General features: G+C 33.5%; 1 long non-coding RNA gene across 2 annotated transcripts in view; it reads left to right on the top strand.

Moving 5' to 3' along the window:
• The first annotated feature begins 2,524 nt into the window (after window positions 1-2,524).
• Window positions 2,525-17,860, top strand: part of LOC116422582 — a 30,013-nt gene continuing 14,677 nt past the window's right edge. The window contains exons 1-2 of one of the 2 annotated variants that reach the window (XR_004233242.1): window positions 2,525-2,552; window positions 11,552-11,945. This is a non-coding gene — a long non-coding RNA (uncharacterized LOC116422582). The other variant, XR_004233243.1, reaches the window with a different exon arrangement.

Below are 17,860 nucleotides of genomic sequence, written 5' to 3'. Positions count from 1 at the left end.
CAAGTGATAACCTAGTTTCTATTTGAACATCTCCAAGGAGGGAGAACTCATCATATCTTTAAACAGTCTATTTTACTTTTGGACAGCTTAAATTGTTGGATGTCTTCCCCCTGTCCTGCCCCATGACATCTACCCTAAAATTTTTTTTTTTTTTTTTTTTTACATTGTTCCATTTTCTGTCCTCTGGGGCCAGGAAGAGTAAATCTAATATTTCTTCCACATGATAGTCCTTCCAATACTTAAATGCAGACATCATGTACATTACCCTCTTTTCTTTAGGCTAAAGACTTTCAGTTCCTTCACTTGATTTTATATGAAATGGATTCAAAGTCCTTCACTAATCTGATTGTCTTTCTCTGGACATTCTCAGCCTTGTCAATGGCTCCCTTGAACTGGATTCCCAGAATTGAACAAAATATTTCAAATGAGGTCTGCTGAGGGCAGAGTACAAAGATCTCTCACTTTTCTACTCCTGAAAACTATGTTTTTCTATGCAGCCTAAGACTATATCAGCATTTTGGGAGGTAGGATAGGCTACCCCCAGACATGCTGATGCATATTGAACTTTCAATTTATTAACCCCCCCCCCAAGTCTTTTTCTGAATAACTGAATAACTGTCTAATCATGTCTCCTCATCTTGTCCCAGCAAAGATGTTTTTTGTACCCAAGAGTATGACTTTACTTTTATCTCTATTATTTTTTTATCTTACTGTGTTTTGTTCAATACTCTAGCCTGCTAAGATCCATTTAGATCATTCTGTCATCCAATGTGTTAGCTGATCTTCTTGGATTTGTGTCATTTTAAAATCTGACAAATATGCTATCTTTGCCTTTATCCAAATCATTACTAGAAATGTTAAATAGCACAGGATCAAGCATGGATCTCTAAAGTACTCTGCAGGAGACTTGCCTTATTGACATTGATTCATTAACAACTAATCACCACTTCTATATTTAGATGTACATCAACCAAATCTTTAATAATCCATTCTGATCTCATACAGTTGTGAGATAGACAAAACTCAGCTGAAGCCACAGAGCTGTTGACCCATGCCAGGTTTTATCCTTTAGCTGTCATCAAGTCTTGCTCAGGGTTGGCTCTGGAGAAAAGCCTGACTTCTCAATGGATGAGATTGTTCCCCATTTCTTGTAATTCATTAAGCTTATTGCCCCCACCTTGGGTTAATGAGTAAAGTTCATAAGTAATTATAGTTTTATCACCTTTGGTTCTAGTCTAAGGCTTCCTCAAAGAAAAAGAAAGGAGAATCAAATGAAAAGTGTACTTAATGTATAAATATGAATCATATTCAGAAAGTGGATTGTTAAACATAAAGGAATTATGGGTCGTATTAGAGAATGATTAACTTATCACTACAAGTATAAAATACAGCCACAGAGAGGCTAGTATTCACGTCTTAGAGGTACACTAATGGTTTTTGTAAGACTTTCAGTTAGCTAGTTTATACTTCACCTCCACTGAGCACAACATAATCAAACTCCAAGTGGGATCTAAGTGGGAATCTATGTTATCTTGTCCTCTTATTCTTTTTAATGTCGATTCTTCCTTTGTCACTAGTCTGTCTCCAGAGCTGCAGAAACTGGAACCACTTGGGTAACTACTATCTTTGGTGCTATCCTGCTCCTATTAGTGCTGATACCACAGCCCTCTTAGGGAAAAGAAAAAGATAAAGGCAGTCTGGGGATCCTATGCAGGCTCATTTGGTTAAGCCCCCATGTCCTACATGGCATGTGTTAATCACTTCTACCTTGGGATAGAGAAAGACCTTGAATCTCCAAATCTTTCACCAGAAAAACATCTTGATATCTGAGAAGTTGGAGTCAAAGAGGGCTGCCAATCATTTGATCAGATTCGGCATTCTCCTTTGTGATGATGTTGGGAATGGGGTATAGAATGATCAATGCTCAATATTTGTCTATCATTCTAAAGCAGGGGTGGGGAACCCACAGGCCATAAAAGTCCCACAAAATCATTTGGTCTGGTCCTGCCAAAAGATCTGCAGGTGATGATGAGCTGAAAGATAGGAAAAACAACCTCCCTTTGTTGAGTTTTTAAGTTGATAAATTTTGTAAAGCCCGTGAATGGTTATAAATAGCCAAATGGCCCTTGACAGAAAAAAAGTTCCCCATCCCTGTTCTAAAGAATCCAAAAGTCATTTCAGAAGTGGATCCAATTTAGAAGCATCCAGAAAGTTCATCATTTTAGATTGTCCAAACAAATCCTTGGACTCTCTGAACATTTCTTGTTGAACTATGGATGCTTGTTCTTAGAGTTGGCCTAATAGGCTGATTCAGCCTTGCTATATCCAAATTTTTCCAGAAATCAAAGCCAAGCTTAATGATCTAGAGTTTGTACATTGTGTCCTACTCTTTTTTTGAAAATAGAGACTCTTTTCATCCTCCAATATTGTGATGCATCTCTCATTTACCATGACCTTTCAAAAATCACTGGAAGTGACTTAGCTATGACACCTGCCATTGTTACAACACCTGAGAATATACTTCATATGGACCAGGACTTTGAATCATTGAGGTGCTCTCTCCATTTCTTTACTTATCTTGAGTATTAACTTCCTGATAGCTTTGTTCCCCTATATTCCAAGAAAAGGTCTTTTGTTTTTTTTTGGCTGAGAGAATAAGAGGCAACATAACAAGGGAAAACTTCTACCTTTTCTTTGTTGTCAGTTATCACCATCCCATAAAACTCTAACCAATTACACTATTTTTTTTGACCCTCCTTTTTATGCCAATACAGATTTTTTAAAAATCTAAACAAAACCAGGACCTTATTCAGTTCTCTTTAATTAGCTTAGTCAGTTTAGTTCATTTTGGGATATTGGAATAACTGGCAGCATTTGAAAAAATAAGATTGGAATCTATTCTTAAATTCATCTTTTGTTTTCTGGCTTTGTTTCCACCTTGCTTTTAAATATATGCTGGTAAGTAAAGTCACTGTGCAACTAGAGTAGTTATTTCAAACAAATTTAATTTCTCTTTCTCATTGGAATTTCTCTTTTTGTCTTCATAATTTTATCCTTGAGCATCTCTCATCTCTTATGGGTTGATTTTGCCTGAAGCATTTTAATCAATGTGATCCTAACTATATTTCCTCTGAACTTTGTAAAATTTGCTTTTGGTAGTTACCAGGCATATATAAGACTGCAGCGTCTTAAACTGTGGTTTGCGACCCTATATGGAATCTTATAACTGAGTATGGGTGTTGTGAAATTATAATTTATTGTCAATAAATGTTTGATTTGTATATCTATTATATCTATCTGTATAATATCTATCTATCTACCTGTCTGTCTGTCTGTCTACTCAGATCATGTAAACATTTCTCAGGTTATAAGCAAGTGGAAAAAGTTTTTAAAAAGCTCTGCATTAGAGTGTGTTCAGATTTCCCTTCTTTTCTGTCAAATCCTAGAAGAGAATGGTCACTTTACCCTATATTTCCCCCATGTCCATACCAGCAACCACTTATTCTTTGCTGGTATGATTCAGATTCAAAATAGAATTTTCCCTTGTTGATTTCTCCACCTTTTGAAGATAAAGGTATCACTGACATGTTAAAAAGTTATCAGCTGCTATGCTTTTGACAGAGAGAAAGCTCCAGCAGAGGTCTAAATAATTAAAGTCTCCTATCATTACTTGAAAAAGCCTGTGAGCAAGCTTGTGATCTGTTTACCAAAGTCCTCATCTATTTCTTCTTTTTGTCTAGGTGGTCTATAGTATTTTAAAATTACAAACAAAATTACTTTGGTTTCTCCCTCCATTGACCTTTGCCAAATATTCTCTGTCATGCTTGTCCCCTCGGCTTCCTGAATTTTGTTAAGTGAGTGTACGTTCTTTTTATAAATCACTACTTTAGCTCTCATGTTTGCCTATGCTTTTTACTTTTAAGTGAAGAATATCTATCCAAACTCATGACAAGTCATGGATTTCATTTCACTGAGTTTTGATGATACCTGAAAGGTCAATTTTGCCTTTTGCCTCAAAATCTTTATTTCTTCTTGTTTGATGCCTAAGCTTTGTGCACCAGTGTTTATCTCCACCTTTCTTGGAATTCTCCTCCCAAGAATTTCTAGGTATTTCAATGATTCTTCTTCCTTTGTTAAAGCTACTCTCTGCCATAACTAACTGGGGATATTGTTAGGTAGTCCCTCTCCTTGGGTATCTGAAAGATACTCAACTTTTCTTAGCTAAGAAAAAGCTACCTCTAGCTTTTAACCAGTTAATTTCAATTTTTTTAGCCTTTTCTACAGCATACCACCTTTCTTATCTTCCTCATCCTTCCTTGAATCTGCTGAAGGAACCTGAACTCTGATAGGTAATCACATTATTTTTCTCGGAATCAAGCTTTCACAGAACTTTTCAGCCATTTCCTAACCATGATGTCTAGACTCTGATAATTTTCCTCATGCCCCTCCTATCTCATCCTGGACACTGTCCTGGGTCTGGGACTCTGATAGGTGAGAGTCACATTGTCTTGCCTAGAATTAGGCTTCCACATAAGTTTCCAGTCATTTGTGTGATCTATCCCTCCCCTATTTCTACTTCCTAACTCTTGTTTATATGTTGTTTTGACTTTTTAAAGTGTAAGCTTCTTCAGGACAGACATTATTTGACTTGCTTATGGTTTTATCCTCAGATCTTAGCAGAGTGCCAGGCACCCTCATAGTAAACATTAAAGAAATGCTTCCTCATGCCTTCATTGATATTCATTCATTTATTGGCCCAGAAGTCTAACCTCATTCTTAGATACTAATATCCCTTTCTGAATTAATTTTTCTCCATTTTATCCTTTGATTTCAAAGGACAACAGGGAGAAAAACCACAACCTATGCACTTATGGCCTTCAGTTTCTTGTGCAAAACTTTATAACAATTGACAATATTTTGAAGTTCCTTTTGGTGAATCACCAGAAATAGGTGTTGTCTGTTTTGATAAGTCTTTGGAAGTTATTTATTATGACTTGAACACATGCCCTTGGAATTCAATAGACATTACTACTGTAACTACATCACTAAATAGCTGTTCTAGTGTTTTTGACTAAGAAATCACAAACTACTGTCTTTTTTTCCTTTTGAGCATTACTGAGCGATCTCTTATCTGCTCTTATATGGCTCTACTATTTGAAAGAATTATGTAAAGTAGTCAATAGAGCATAGGATTTAGAAGAAAGAAACCCTGAGTTCAAATCCAGCCTTAGATACTTACAATCCTATTGTTGTTCAAAGTTACCTATAATCCTGTGTCTCCCCATTTGGAGTTTTCTTGGCAAAGATATTGGAGTTGTTTGCCATTTCCTTCAGTTATTTAATCTCTCAGCCTCCGTATTTTGCGTGTAAAATTGAGATAATAAAAGCAGCTGTCCTTCAAAAATTTGTGATGGGGAACAACTGAAATAATACATGTATTTTGCTAACATTAAAGAACTATATGTACTATTATGATAGATTATTACTATATTATTCTTTGGAAGATAATCAACTTCTTTTTCCTTCTGAGAAAGAGCCCCAAATCTATTCTTAAGCTAAAATTAACAGCTGTCCTTTTCTTCTTCCTCCCCCACCACCCGACTCAACTCACTCATAGATTTTATTATCTTGCTAGAAGCCTTGTCCTTGTTTAGATGATTCAGCAGTGGTAGATAAAAGGGCTTCAGGGATAGTCATATATGTGCCCCTTTCCCCTACTTCCAGCTCTTTTATGCATTCTTAGATAATTAGAACATGAACTACTTGAAAGTAGGGAGTGTTTTGTTCATTTGTATTTTAATCCCTTGTCCTTGAAATAGTTAACAAACACTGTAAATGCAAGTCAGAACAGCAGGATTTACCCTGCTTTCCATATTGTTTACAATTTTCAACCTTTTTATTTTTCTTTAAACTACTTGTAGCTGTGTTATATATACCTCAAGCCTAAATGGTTAAAATATTTACAGAAAATTATCAGCTCTTAATAATTTGATAATGCTCCCTTCCTTTAGTAGAAATAATAACTCCCCAGTTACACACCAACCTCCTGAGTTTCAAAAATTTGTCCCACAGACCAATCTGTCCTATCAACTCTAATTGTTCAGTTTAATCTTTTCTTATTTTTCTTTAAAAAAATTTAAAATTAATTTTGAACTTAAATACAAAAAGACAAAAATCCCAACCATTTCCATGTACATAGCATGGCACAAAAACAAGACTCAAAATGAAACTATGAACCTTCATTTCACAGTTTACTTATTTTGAAAAAAATATAATAAATATTGCACATCATTTTTAAAGCTATACTGCTCTTCTGTGCTTCCTACTGAAATTTTTTTTTTGTACTTTGCTGTACACTTTCTTTCCTTCTCTTACTTTCCACCCCACAGCAGAGAAGGCCACCATTAGACACATTATGTAAGTATATATGTAAAAACCATACTATACTTCTATTACTAGTTCTTTTTTTGGAGGTGGATAGCATCTTTCTCCATAGTTTTTTTGTAGTTGATTTGAACATTTATAATACTCAATATAATTTAGTTACTCATAGTTGTTCTTTAAACAATATTGCTTATACAGTGTACAGTGTTCTCTTGATTCTGTTTATATCACTCTTCATTATTGCATGTAATTCTTTCCATGTTTTTTTTTTTTTTAATAAACCAGCCTTTCATTTCTTATAGCAGAGTATTCCTTCATGATCATATACTACAACTTGCTCAGCTATTCTTCAATTAATGGTCAACCACTCAATTTCCAATTTTTTTGCAGCCTAAAAAAGAGCTTCTATAAATATTTCTTAACATGTATGTTCTTCTCTTTCCCCCTGATCCCCAGAGAAAACAGATCTAATCTTTGGGCTAAAGAATATTTGCAATTTAATAATTCTTTGGGCATAATTCCACATTGCTCTTCAAAATGGTTGGTTCAGTTTATAATTCCACTGACAGTGTATGTGTTCCAAATTTTCCATGCTCTCTCCAATATTTATCATTCCACATTTTTATCATTTTAGCAATCTAATAGGTATGGGATGATGCCTAAAAGTTGTTTTAAATTGCATACTTTTATTTGACAACTATACTTCCCTTTCAGATTCTTCTTCATCCTTTTATAATTCCCTTAATTGTATATATTTTGAGTCTTTTTCAATCAGAAAGTGCAATCTGAAATGCCATCTTGACTTCAGAAATTATTTTCCTTTATTTTTCTTATTATCTTTAATATTTCATTGAATTCTCCTTCTGACATTCAATCTTTGACCTATTTCTTTTAATTAATTATTTTTATTAAAACTTTTTATTTTTCAAACCATATGCATAGACCATTCTTCAATATTAGCCCTTGCAAAACCATGTATTCCAATTCCCCCCCTTCTTCCATCCCCTCCCCTAGATGGGAAGTAATCCAATATATGTTAAACATGGTAGAAATATATGTTAAATTCAATAGACACATACATATTTATACAATTATCTTGCCTCACAAGAAAAATCAAATCAAACCAGAAAAAAGAGAAGCAAAATAAAATGCAAGCAAACAACAAAAAAAGAGTGAAAATGCTATGCTGTGATCCACATTGAGTTCCCACATCCTCTCTCTGGGTGTAGATGGCTCTCTTCATCACTAAACAATTGGAACTGGTTTGAATCATCTCAGTGTTGAAGAGAGCCACATCTATCAGAAGTGATCATCATATAGTCTTGTTATTGCCGTGTATAATGATCTCCTGGTTCTGCTCATTTCATTCAGCATCAGTCCATATAAGTCTCTCCAAGCCTCTCTGAAATCATCCTGCTGCTCATTTCTTACAGAACAATAATATTCCATTAACATTCATATACCACAACTTATTAAGCCATTCTCCAATCGATTGGCATCCATTCAATTTTCAGTTTCTTGTTACTACAGTCCAGTAGAAATACTGCTGGGTCAAAGGGTAGGTACAGTTTGATAACTTTTTGAACACAATTCCAAATTGCTCTCCAGAATGGTTGGATCTGTTGTATTAGTGTCCCAGTTTTCCCATATCCTCTCCAATATTCATCATTATCTTTTTCTGTTTGACCTATTTGATTAGTTTAAAGTTGCCTGCATAATTTCTTTCTACTTTTTGTTTGATTTAAGTCCTTTTCTCTTTTCTCACTTCTTTCCCTCCAATCTTTCCCCAGAGAAGCAGACTATAAACCCTTATTTCACACTATTCAGTTTAAAATGTCATCTATCTACCTAAGCATATACTATTCATAGCTTAAAAAAGCTAATATGCAAAAACTATTCACTATAGAAATGTAAATCATTCAATATATATATGATTGAAAAAGGAAATGGTATAGTTTTATATATATATATATATATATATATATATATATATATATATATATATGGCTAACATGTAAATGGAAATATTTTTGTGCCCAGGACAAGCAGTATAAAATATATCTCCAGTTCAATTGAGGGAAGGGTGATAGAGACCCTAAAACACTACTACAAAATCACTGTAAGGGGGATATGGTGGAATAGGGTTTACGAAAAGCTAAAGAACAGCTTCTGGGAAAGAAGTAGTGCTATATGGTTAGTTTTTATTTTAACTAATTATTCTTGCTTATTAGGTAGTAAGCTTAATTGTTTCTTTGCCTCTGAAGTACTAAAAGTACTGTCAGGATCTCCTAAGTTGCTCTGTCTTAGTTACAGTTTTTAGTATGATCTTTGTTAATAACTACCTTTCAGTGTAATACCAAGACTTTTTATTCTCTAAGGCATATATTGACATTCTTTGGAGTTATAAGGTTATTGACCTCTTATTGTTTTATTTCTTGATGCCAAATTCAATAAGGATAATATCAACATTTTGATTGCAGCAAATGCATTATGTATTACTATAATACACACCTATGTATGTGTAGGCACATGCATATAAATACATATGTATTACTGTAATAGAGTATATTACATTATATAAACATGCTGTATAGTATATGTTACTTATATTTTATAATACAGTATACTATAATGTAACACATAATGTATATACTATATAATATAGTAATACATACTATATACTACTACACTATATTGTTATAATATATAGTACATATTTATGTGTGTATTTCTACACATATGTGCATATGTGTATACACTTTGAGAAGTTGTATAGATAGAAAATAAAAATGGTTTCCAAAAAAGTTTAGCTATGTTTGTAGATGATAGATTCACATTTTAAAGGGAACTTATAGATATTTCAATGAACATTTTCATTTTTTCAAGCTAAAACTCTGAAGAGAAATCCTCATGCTGTCCCACAGATGTTGCTTGGTGCATCTGTTAGTTTTTCTTGTATGGCATTTCTAATTTTATTACAGTTATTTTGTGGCCTATTTTCAGGCTAAAGGCTAATGATATAATTTCTATAAGCATTTTCTACACAACTGAAAGATGTAATGAAAGCATTTTTCCCCAGAATGATTCACTCAAATTAACCACAGGGTGAAGATACATCATAGAAGACAAACAAAATAACCAAATCAAACCAAACCAAACTCCAAAATCCTTTTCTGGACTTCTGTTTCTAAACTTGAAGTATTGTTTGTGGAGATGTCATTTGGTAACCAGAGAAAGAGAGGCAACCTCACTATAGTGATGTGATATTTCTTGGAATAAATCTCACTCTTCAATGAATCAAGGCATGAGTCCTTGTACTGTTCCATTATGAGGATAAGAAGTATTTTGCACAAGGGAAAGAAAACCAGAGATGGAAAGAAGATAAGAACCAATTGCAATGACTTTTTTTTGCTTTAGAATGTGATTTATTTTTATATTATGTTGCATTACTTTTTTCTGTACTTATATATAAAATTAACCTTTTTTTTAAATGAATTGTTATTTAGTTGTGTCTGACTCTGTGACCCATTAAGGATTTTCTTGGTAAAAATACCACATTGGCTTGCTATTTCCTTCTCCAGTTCATTTTGTAAGTGAGGAAATTGAAACAAACAGGTTAAGTGAGTTGTCCAGGGTTACACATTTAGTTAAGTGTTTGAGGCTAGACTTGAACTCAGGAAGATGAGTCTTCCTGACTCCAGAATTAGTATTCTAACCATTGTGCCACCTAAATGCTTTTTTTTTTTTAGTGAATTGGTTAATCATCTAAAAGTAATTAAGTGACATTTGATCACATAACAAACAGAAGTCTTTTGCTCAGAAAACTACTACATTTGATGCAAAAAGTACAGAAGTATTCTCATTCTTTGCTGCCAATTTTATGCTTTTTTTCTACTTTACTCCTCTTTCTTAATCATCATCATCATCATTATTATTGCTATCCCACTACTATTATTGTGATAACCACTACTATCTTAGCATGAATCATGTACTGCCGTTATTCATTGTCATTTTAAATTTCTTCCATATTACACAGAATAACCAGGCATGGATGGCTTGTCATCTCCATTCTTGAAGGAAGAACCCACATTAACAAGATCAGAAATCTAACTGACACATCTTGAAGTATCTTTTATTTAATTCTAAAAAATGGTCTCTTTTCCTTCCAAAATGATTTTTGAGGTATTTTTTGGTTCTAAAATGGTTTCTAAGCCAGAGGTGTAAACTTCTTTCTGTGACCATCATCAGAGCTATCTATCAGTTTATATTTTCATCAGAATAAAGCTGAATCTCACTGGAGACCACCAGCTCATTTCCCAGAAGACACTAAAAAGCTCCTTGATTGAAAAAAAACTTTTTGTAACTTCCAACCTCAGACAAATTTGAACTGATGACCTGGGGGTGAGAGGCTGTGTATAACTTGATTACATTTTTTAAAAAATTCTATTTTTCTCATGAAAAGACACCTTCAGAACACAATGTCAGTTTATCTCTGTAATTTTAGACATCAAATAGCTTATTTTCCAGTTCTCTCTGGGTCAAAGAATGTTATTAAGAAGAAAAATGTAAAAAAAAATATTGGTTTTGTAACAATTCAGTACCCAAACTGAAGATTCTAATAAACTCACAAAAGTGTTCTTGCTTAAAAGTTCCTTAGAGTATTAAAAAATATTATCTAGTAACGTCCTTCTGCAATTTACATTTAAAAAAAATGAAATAAACCTTGTGTCTCTCCACTTTGAAAAAGAAAGGCAAAAATGTGGTACAAATCTTTTTGTAGTACCTTGTTGGTGCAAATTATCATATAGGCTCTAGGCACTGTGAAGGTACAGTTCCATTTGGATGGAAGGTCATTTTGGAGGCCAGAATATAGTCTTTGAATTAACAGGGAAGAAGGAAGTGAGTGTTGCCTTCGTATTCCATATTTTGCTGCAAAATTCTATCAGCTAAGTCATTTCCTACTCCCTCTGTTTCTCAGGGCAGTCAAAAGCAACTGGATCCTGGTTTTTTCTTCTTTTTCTCATGGCCCCAGGATTAAAATTTCATCTTTAGCTATCTGTCTCCAAGTAAGGCAGGAAGAAATTAAAATAACTGGTGCAATATAATTAAAAAGACAAGTCATTTTAAAATATCACAAACATAAAAATCAATATTTTTTTTCTTTCAGGTACTTATTGGGAAACACCTGTGCAGAACAAAAGAGATTTTAGGAAGTCAATTGTGTCTTCCCTAGTTGCAAGCTGAGATAATGAGTTACGAGCATACCAACAAAATATGATGAGGAAAATCTTTCTGCGTGGATATAAGGAGGGTCAATGAAGCAGGACAATATCTAAACATCATTTAACATAAAACCGTATCTAATTGGAAGCAAAAGACAGAACAATCCTTTATTCACCCAAAGAGGAGATAGAGCTCTGATATTTAACAGTGGCGACTTTTCATGATGTCTTTGTCAGCAATATGGGTTCAAGTTATGATTTCACCGTTGCTGTGATTGACGTTGTTACGGTTCCAAGAGCAGTTGCCATGGCAACAGAAGGGACTCACACATATTTGAGGTAATTCACCTGACCCAGTGTTCAAAATGAGCAAGAGCTGAGCTCCAATGTTTCTTTGATAGCCCTCCTCATAACTCAGTGATGAATACTGCTATATCTACTCCAACCAAAGGAGGCTGCTGAGATAGGAAAAATAAGGAAGGATTAGGAAAAAAAAAAGGACAAATTCTTGCACCTGGTTATACTTGTCCTGCCTGTATTTCTTCCTACTGTGCAAAGGTGTTGAGGATTGTCTCAGTTTTTTGAACTTTGGCCTGGCCTGACACTCAAAATTCTGGCATTATTATTCAGAGGTGACAATTTGTGCTACCTAAGCTGACATGGAATGTAAGAATTGAACAAGATCTAAGGAAGTATGTAGTCTTAACCATTTATTTTATAGATTATGAAATTAAAGCCTAGGGAAGGAAAGGGATTTGCTTAATATCATACAACTAGTGAATGGTAGTTGCAGGATTTGAACCCATTTTACATTGAGTTCTGGTTATTTGATAATAAGAAAAAATAGCTTAAAATTTGAATGGAAGGATGCTCTGCAGAAAGAACTCACTAACCACAGCTAGATAGACTGGTCCTAGTCAGGAGGAGGGCCTGAGTTCAAATCCAGTCGTAGACACTTAACACTTGAGTTGGGTGACCATGGTCAAGTCACTTAACCCCAAATGCCTCACCAAAACAAAACAAAAAAAAACAAAAAATAAAAAACTCACTAGGATTTTAGATTATAAACCTACTGGGAAGGCAGTCAATGATTTATCATAAGAGTGGGTACAAAACCTAACATATATGTATCTACAAAAATCATACTTACACAAGCAAGAGTGAGCATGGCCTGAATTCATGTTTGGAAATATTCTTATATGTTTTCAAGGTTTTCCTCTTTGGAATAAGGACTTCTATATTTATTCCTATTATGTTAGTGACTGGGCTATCTATATTCTATTTCTGAGATGTCACAGAATATTCTAATAATTCCCTCCCTGTTACAATATTTTAGAAATTAATTTTTTGATTTTATTTCAAATAAATTTCTAAATCAAGTGAGAAGGAACTCTGAAGGAGAAAAAGGTTGGAAATGAAAGCACATGCTTTTACAAACTGATTCTTCAGACTCCTTCCTGTCCAACTGGAATTTAGAGCTTTATCCATCTTTCCCAGTAATGCAATCATCTGTGAAGAGCACCATGAGGATGGTTTAACTGCTCATAAACACACCATTCATCCACATAGGAGAATAGGACATTTGACTGACCCTGGATACAGTTGGATACAGTGCATTGCAAATACAAATAGAATGGTCTTACAACTCAGTCTTTTGAAATAAGGAAGGAAGTTATTTATCATAGTTAGAGCAAAAACATTTTATTTGTATTTAATTTTTTTTACCTTTATAACAAATCTGATTGCCTTACTTTTAGCCTCTGGCAAACTTTCTTGATGCTTTTTTAATATGAAGCTAACTTGATATAGTGGATAAAGAAAAGAACCAAAAATTCAAAAAGACCTGAGTTTGAATTTTGCCTCTGACATTTGCTACTTATGTGATACTAGGGCAAGTTACTTACCTTTCTGAATCTCTGTTTCTCTAGTGTGAAAAACAGAGATAATAATATTATCTACCTTATAGGGTTATGGAGATAATGCATATAAAGTGCTTTGGCAATCTAAAAGTTGCATTTATAAAAGGAGTTGATCAGAGGACCTCCTGATCAAATGATGGATGAATCTTATAATTAACTTGAAGAGATTGGAGTACATAGGCCTCTCCTTATTATCTCTATCCTTACATAAATATTAATAGTAATTATCATCATTACTTTCATTTTTATCTTTTTCACTGAAATTACAAAGGAATTGTTATGGGAGAAGTTGCTATCCTCCAATAACAGACAGAAAGACAAGAGTGATATGCTCTTTATTCTTTTCCCACATAATTTTGATTTCTTCTGCTAATTCTTTATATTCAGATTTCCATCCTTTGGGGCTTGGAGATTATCAATATTTGGTATAATGACATCTATTAAGAAATGTTCTTAAAGTTTTATAGATCAGTGTTATGTTAAGAGTGATTGGGGCAACAATGCTCCGTGTATACAGCAACAGCAACATTATATGCTGATCAATTCTGATGGACATGGTTCTTCTTAATAATAAGACGATTCAGGCCAATTCCAATGATCTTGTGATGAAGAGAGCCATCTGTACCCAGAGAGAGGATTGTGGGAACTGAGCATAGATCATAACATAGCATTTTCACTTCTTTTGTTGTTTGCTTGAATTTTATTTTCTTTCTTATTTTTTTCCTTTTTGATCTGATTTTTCTTGTGCAGCAAGATAATTGTATGAATATGTATGCATATATTGGATTTAAATATATATTTACTATGTTCAACATGGATTGGATTATTTACCATCTATGGGAGGGGGTAGGGAGTAGGGAAAGAAATTGGACACAAGGTTTTGCAAGGGTCAATGGCGAAAAATTATCCTTGTATATGTTTTGAAAATAAAAAAAAAGTCAATAAAAATTTTTAAAAATGTGCTTGTGTATGATTGTCTGATTCTAATACACTTTGTTGAATCTCAAGGATATTTCAATATTTATGTTTGCAGCATGAGGATTTGTAATATGTTAGTTTCTGAAAGATAAATAGCTTCTGATGTATAATTTTAGCTCTCTAATCATATCTTCCTAGGTACTCAGTACTTAACTAAATGTTTTTGTTTCTTGTGGTGATATATTGCATAATTTTAACTTTCTTTGAAAAATGTTTATTTATTTTAAAAATAAGGATTCTTAAAGATAATTTCTCTAATTTTTGGTGGCAATGATTTTGTACTGAGATGACTTCATAAACCATTCTTATTCTATAAATATATAGTAATATTCCTTTGTAATGTGGACATTTTAATTATTGGAAGAACATTGATAAAATCAGCTAAGGAGGAAACAAAATGCTTGAAAACAAAAAGAGAATGTTCTGAGGATGATAGAGAAACTGTTCTTCAGATAAACATTCTGAGAAGACCGTTTTGAAAGCAGAACAATGACTGAGGTTAGGATGGTTACAACTCATTGTGGACCATTAAGCCTATTACATATGACTATTTTCATAGTACTCAGGTTAAAACTGGGAAATGATCAGTCAGATAACTGCTTAGGGATTATGGCATGATCACAAAAGGACTACTGGGGTCATATCTAACATAAAGGTGTGTTTTTGTGAGTTTCCACATTATAAATTGGCCTGAATCATCTCATTATTAAAAAGAACCATGTCCATCAGAATAGACACTAGGTCTAAGGATGCCTGGATTTTGAGGTAGTTGAAGCTCAAGAGATGATCAGAAGAAGACAGGTGAAGGGCAGAAGATGAGTGCTAGAGGAGTCAGAAGAAATAAGGAGGAGAACATATCTATTCTAGGTGACAGAAAGCTGTCTTGAGAAGGCTGAATACAAACTGACAGGCAGGTTCTGCAGCTCATGAGAGAAGATGTCTGATTGGAGGAAAATGCTCTAGATTCTGAAATCTAATTGAACACAGAAATAGCCTTTTGCCCCATGAAGATCAATCTAGATTTATTGCTTATTATTGCCATTTATAGCCTGAGAGAAGGGAAATCTCTTACAAGAATTGTCAGAGGAGGAGTGATGTTGAAGAGGGATCTTTTCTGATTCCTATAGCTTAAAAGAAAAGGAAGGAGATGGAAAAAGATCTATTTTACTCAAAAAGACTCATATGTTTTTAGGGAGAATGTGTGTGTATGTATGTGTGAAAGAGAGAAAGAGAAAGAGAGAGATCTACCTATTTATCTATCTAGATATATTGTTTGCTAAAAGGGTGTAATATTTCCATCGATGGGAAAAGATTTTGTAGCTGTTTTACTCAGGGCAGGTGCATATATATCCTGTCAAAGATAGTTGGGTGCTAAAAGATCTTGACACAGCTTCTGTGGCTCAAAAGTATCAAAAAATGATTTTCTTAGCAGGAAAGTTGTGAACATCAGAAGAGAAGACAATGGCAGAGCAGTGGTTTTTCACTAACCACATGTGATATAGATTATTCTCTAAAGAAACCAACACCTGCCATCCAGAATTGTGAGTTGCTGGGGACACATGGTTTTCCCACTACAGATATATACACATAAAACACACACACACACACACATACAAACAGATAGACATGTATGCATATATCTAAATATTGATTGTCATCTGTTCTATAAATTGTATGATTATTACTTTTGAATATTTGTTCAGTAAATGTTTCATGAAAATCTCATATACCCACATATATATGCATATAAAGAAACCTACAGAAATACATAAAACTAATATATATATATATATATATATATAGACCAAGAGCGAATCCCCAAGAGATAAATGGTCAAATGATATGAATAAAATTCTCAAAATAAGAATGACTTAAGATCATAATTATGATTAAAAATTATAAAGTAAAACCAAAAACTCAGCAAATTGGTAAAGATAACAAAATTGGGAGTGGTCAATGTTGGAAGAATTCTAGCAAGATAGATTCTGTGCAGACATGAATATTGTGTAGACAATCAAAATATCCAAGCATGTAGAATTAAAAGAGATCAATGACAAAAATAAAGCTCCATATAAACCATAATACTTATGGCAGGATTTTTTTTTGTGGTAGCGGGGACTGGAAACCAAGTTGATGTTCACCAATTAGGGATAATCAAACAGATATATAGATATAATGGAATATTACTGGGCAGCAAAAATGATGAATGTGAATATAGAAAAAAATTAAGATGTATATGAATCATAAGAAGTTAAAAAGCAGAGTTAGGAAAAATGTATATGACTATAATAATGGAAATGAAAAGAACAACGAAGTAGAAACTGAATGTTAGAAAATTAAAATGACTAAGGTTGGCTCCAAGGAAGAGACATGAGAAGTTGCATCCCTGAATCTCTTTATAGGGGTAGAGTTGCATAGGTTGCATGGAACATTGAATAAAATGTCAATAAAATATATCAATTGGTTTTGAATATTTCTTCTCCTATTCTTTTTTTTTTGGAAAAAAGAAATTCTTTGTTATAAGGTAAGATTTTTTGAGAGAAGAGTGATGTAGTACAGTGAGATAATGTAGATGATGTAAAACCAAAATAGCAATCATAATGTAAAATCAAAATAGTAATAAAATATGTTTTCTTTAAGAGTCATTGATATTATGACTCAGAAGCATACTGCTGAGGACTTAGGAGTCACAGGGGCTAGTAGTAGGAGTATTTCTCCCTACACCAGGACTACCCCTAGAATTAGAGAAGTGAGTAGTGGTTAGATGTTTATGGCCATAACCACATTGTACTTCTGCCACATCAGTACCAGGTTTAGGAAAAATTCCAGGTCAGCATTATGGATAAGTGAGCCAGAGCAGTGAGAAAGAAGGGAGGTTAACTGTCATGTTGGTTATACGTTGATTGCAGTTATGCTTGGACCACATAAAGTGATCTGCATGACTCAGGCTTTTGTTTGATACTTCATGGTGGATATTTTTGGTTGAGTTCATATGGATGTCACCACTCCAGCATCTTTGCTATTTCATATGTCTGATTCAGAGGTAAAGAATTTTTGGTTACATTTGAACTATGTAATGTTGAAGAACTACTGTCAATTTTAATTAATGCTTAGTGGAGTGTTTCTACTCATTCCAAAAGTAATTCTGTAAAATTATAATGTTTTAATAGTATATTTTGAAAGTTTCTATCCATTCTTTTCCTTCTTTTTGATGAAGAAACTCTGATTTTTCTATTGTGTTAGATTTATAGCTCTGTTTATTTCTTTTTAATATCATTGGATTTTTTGGTAAAATCCTTTCAAAATCATTTATATCCCATTTAATATCTCCTAAAGTGTATGTTAAGAAGGTGCTGT

The sequence above is a fragment of the Sarcophilus harrisii genome, chromosome 1 (genome assembly GCF_902635505.1).
Source record: "Sarcophilus harrisii chromosome 1, mSarHar1.11, whole genome shotgun sequence".
In the NCBI taxonomy this organism is placed as follows: domain Eukaryota; kingdom Metazoa; phylum Chordata; class Mammalia; order Dasyuromorphia; family Dasyuridae; genus Sarcophilus; species Sarcophilus harrisii.
The sequence above is the reverse complement of the archived record's forward strand: the minus strand, read 5'-3'. Positions and strand labels throughout refer to the sequence as shown.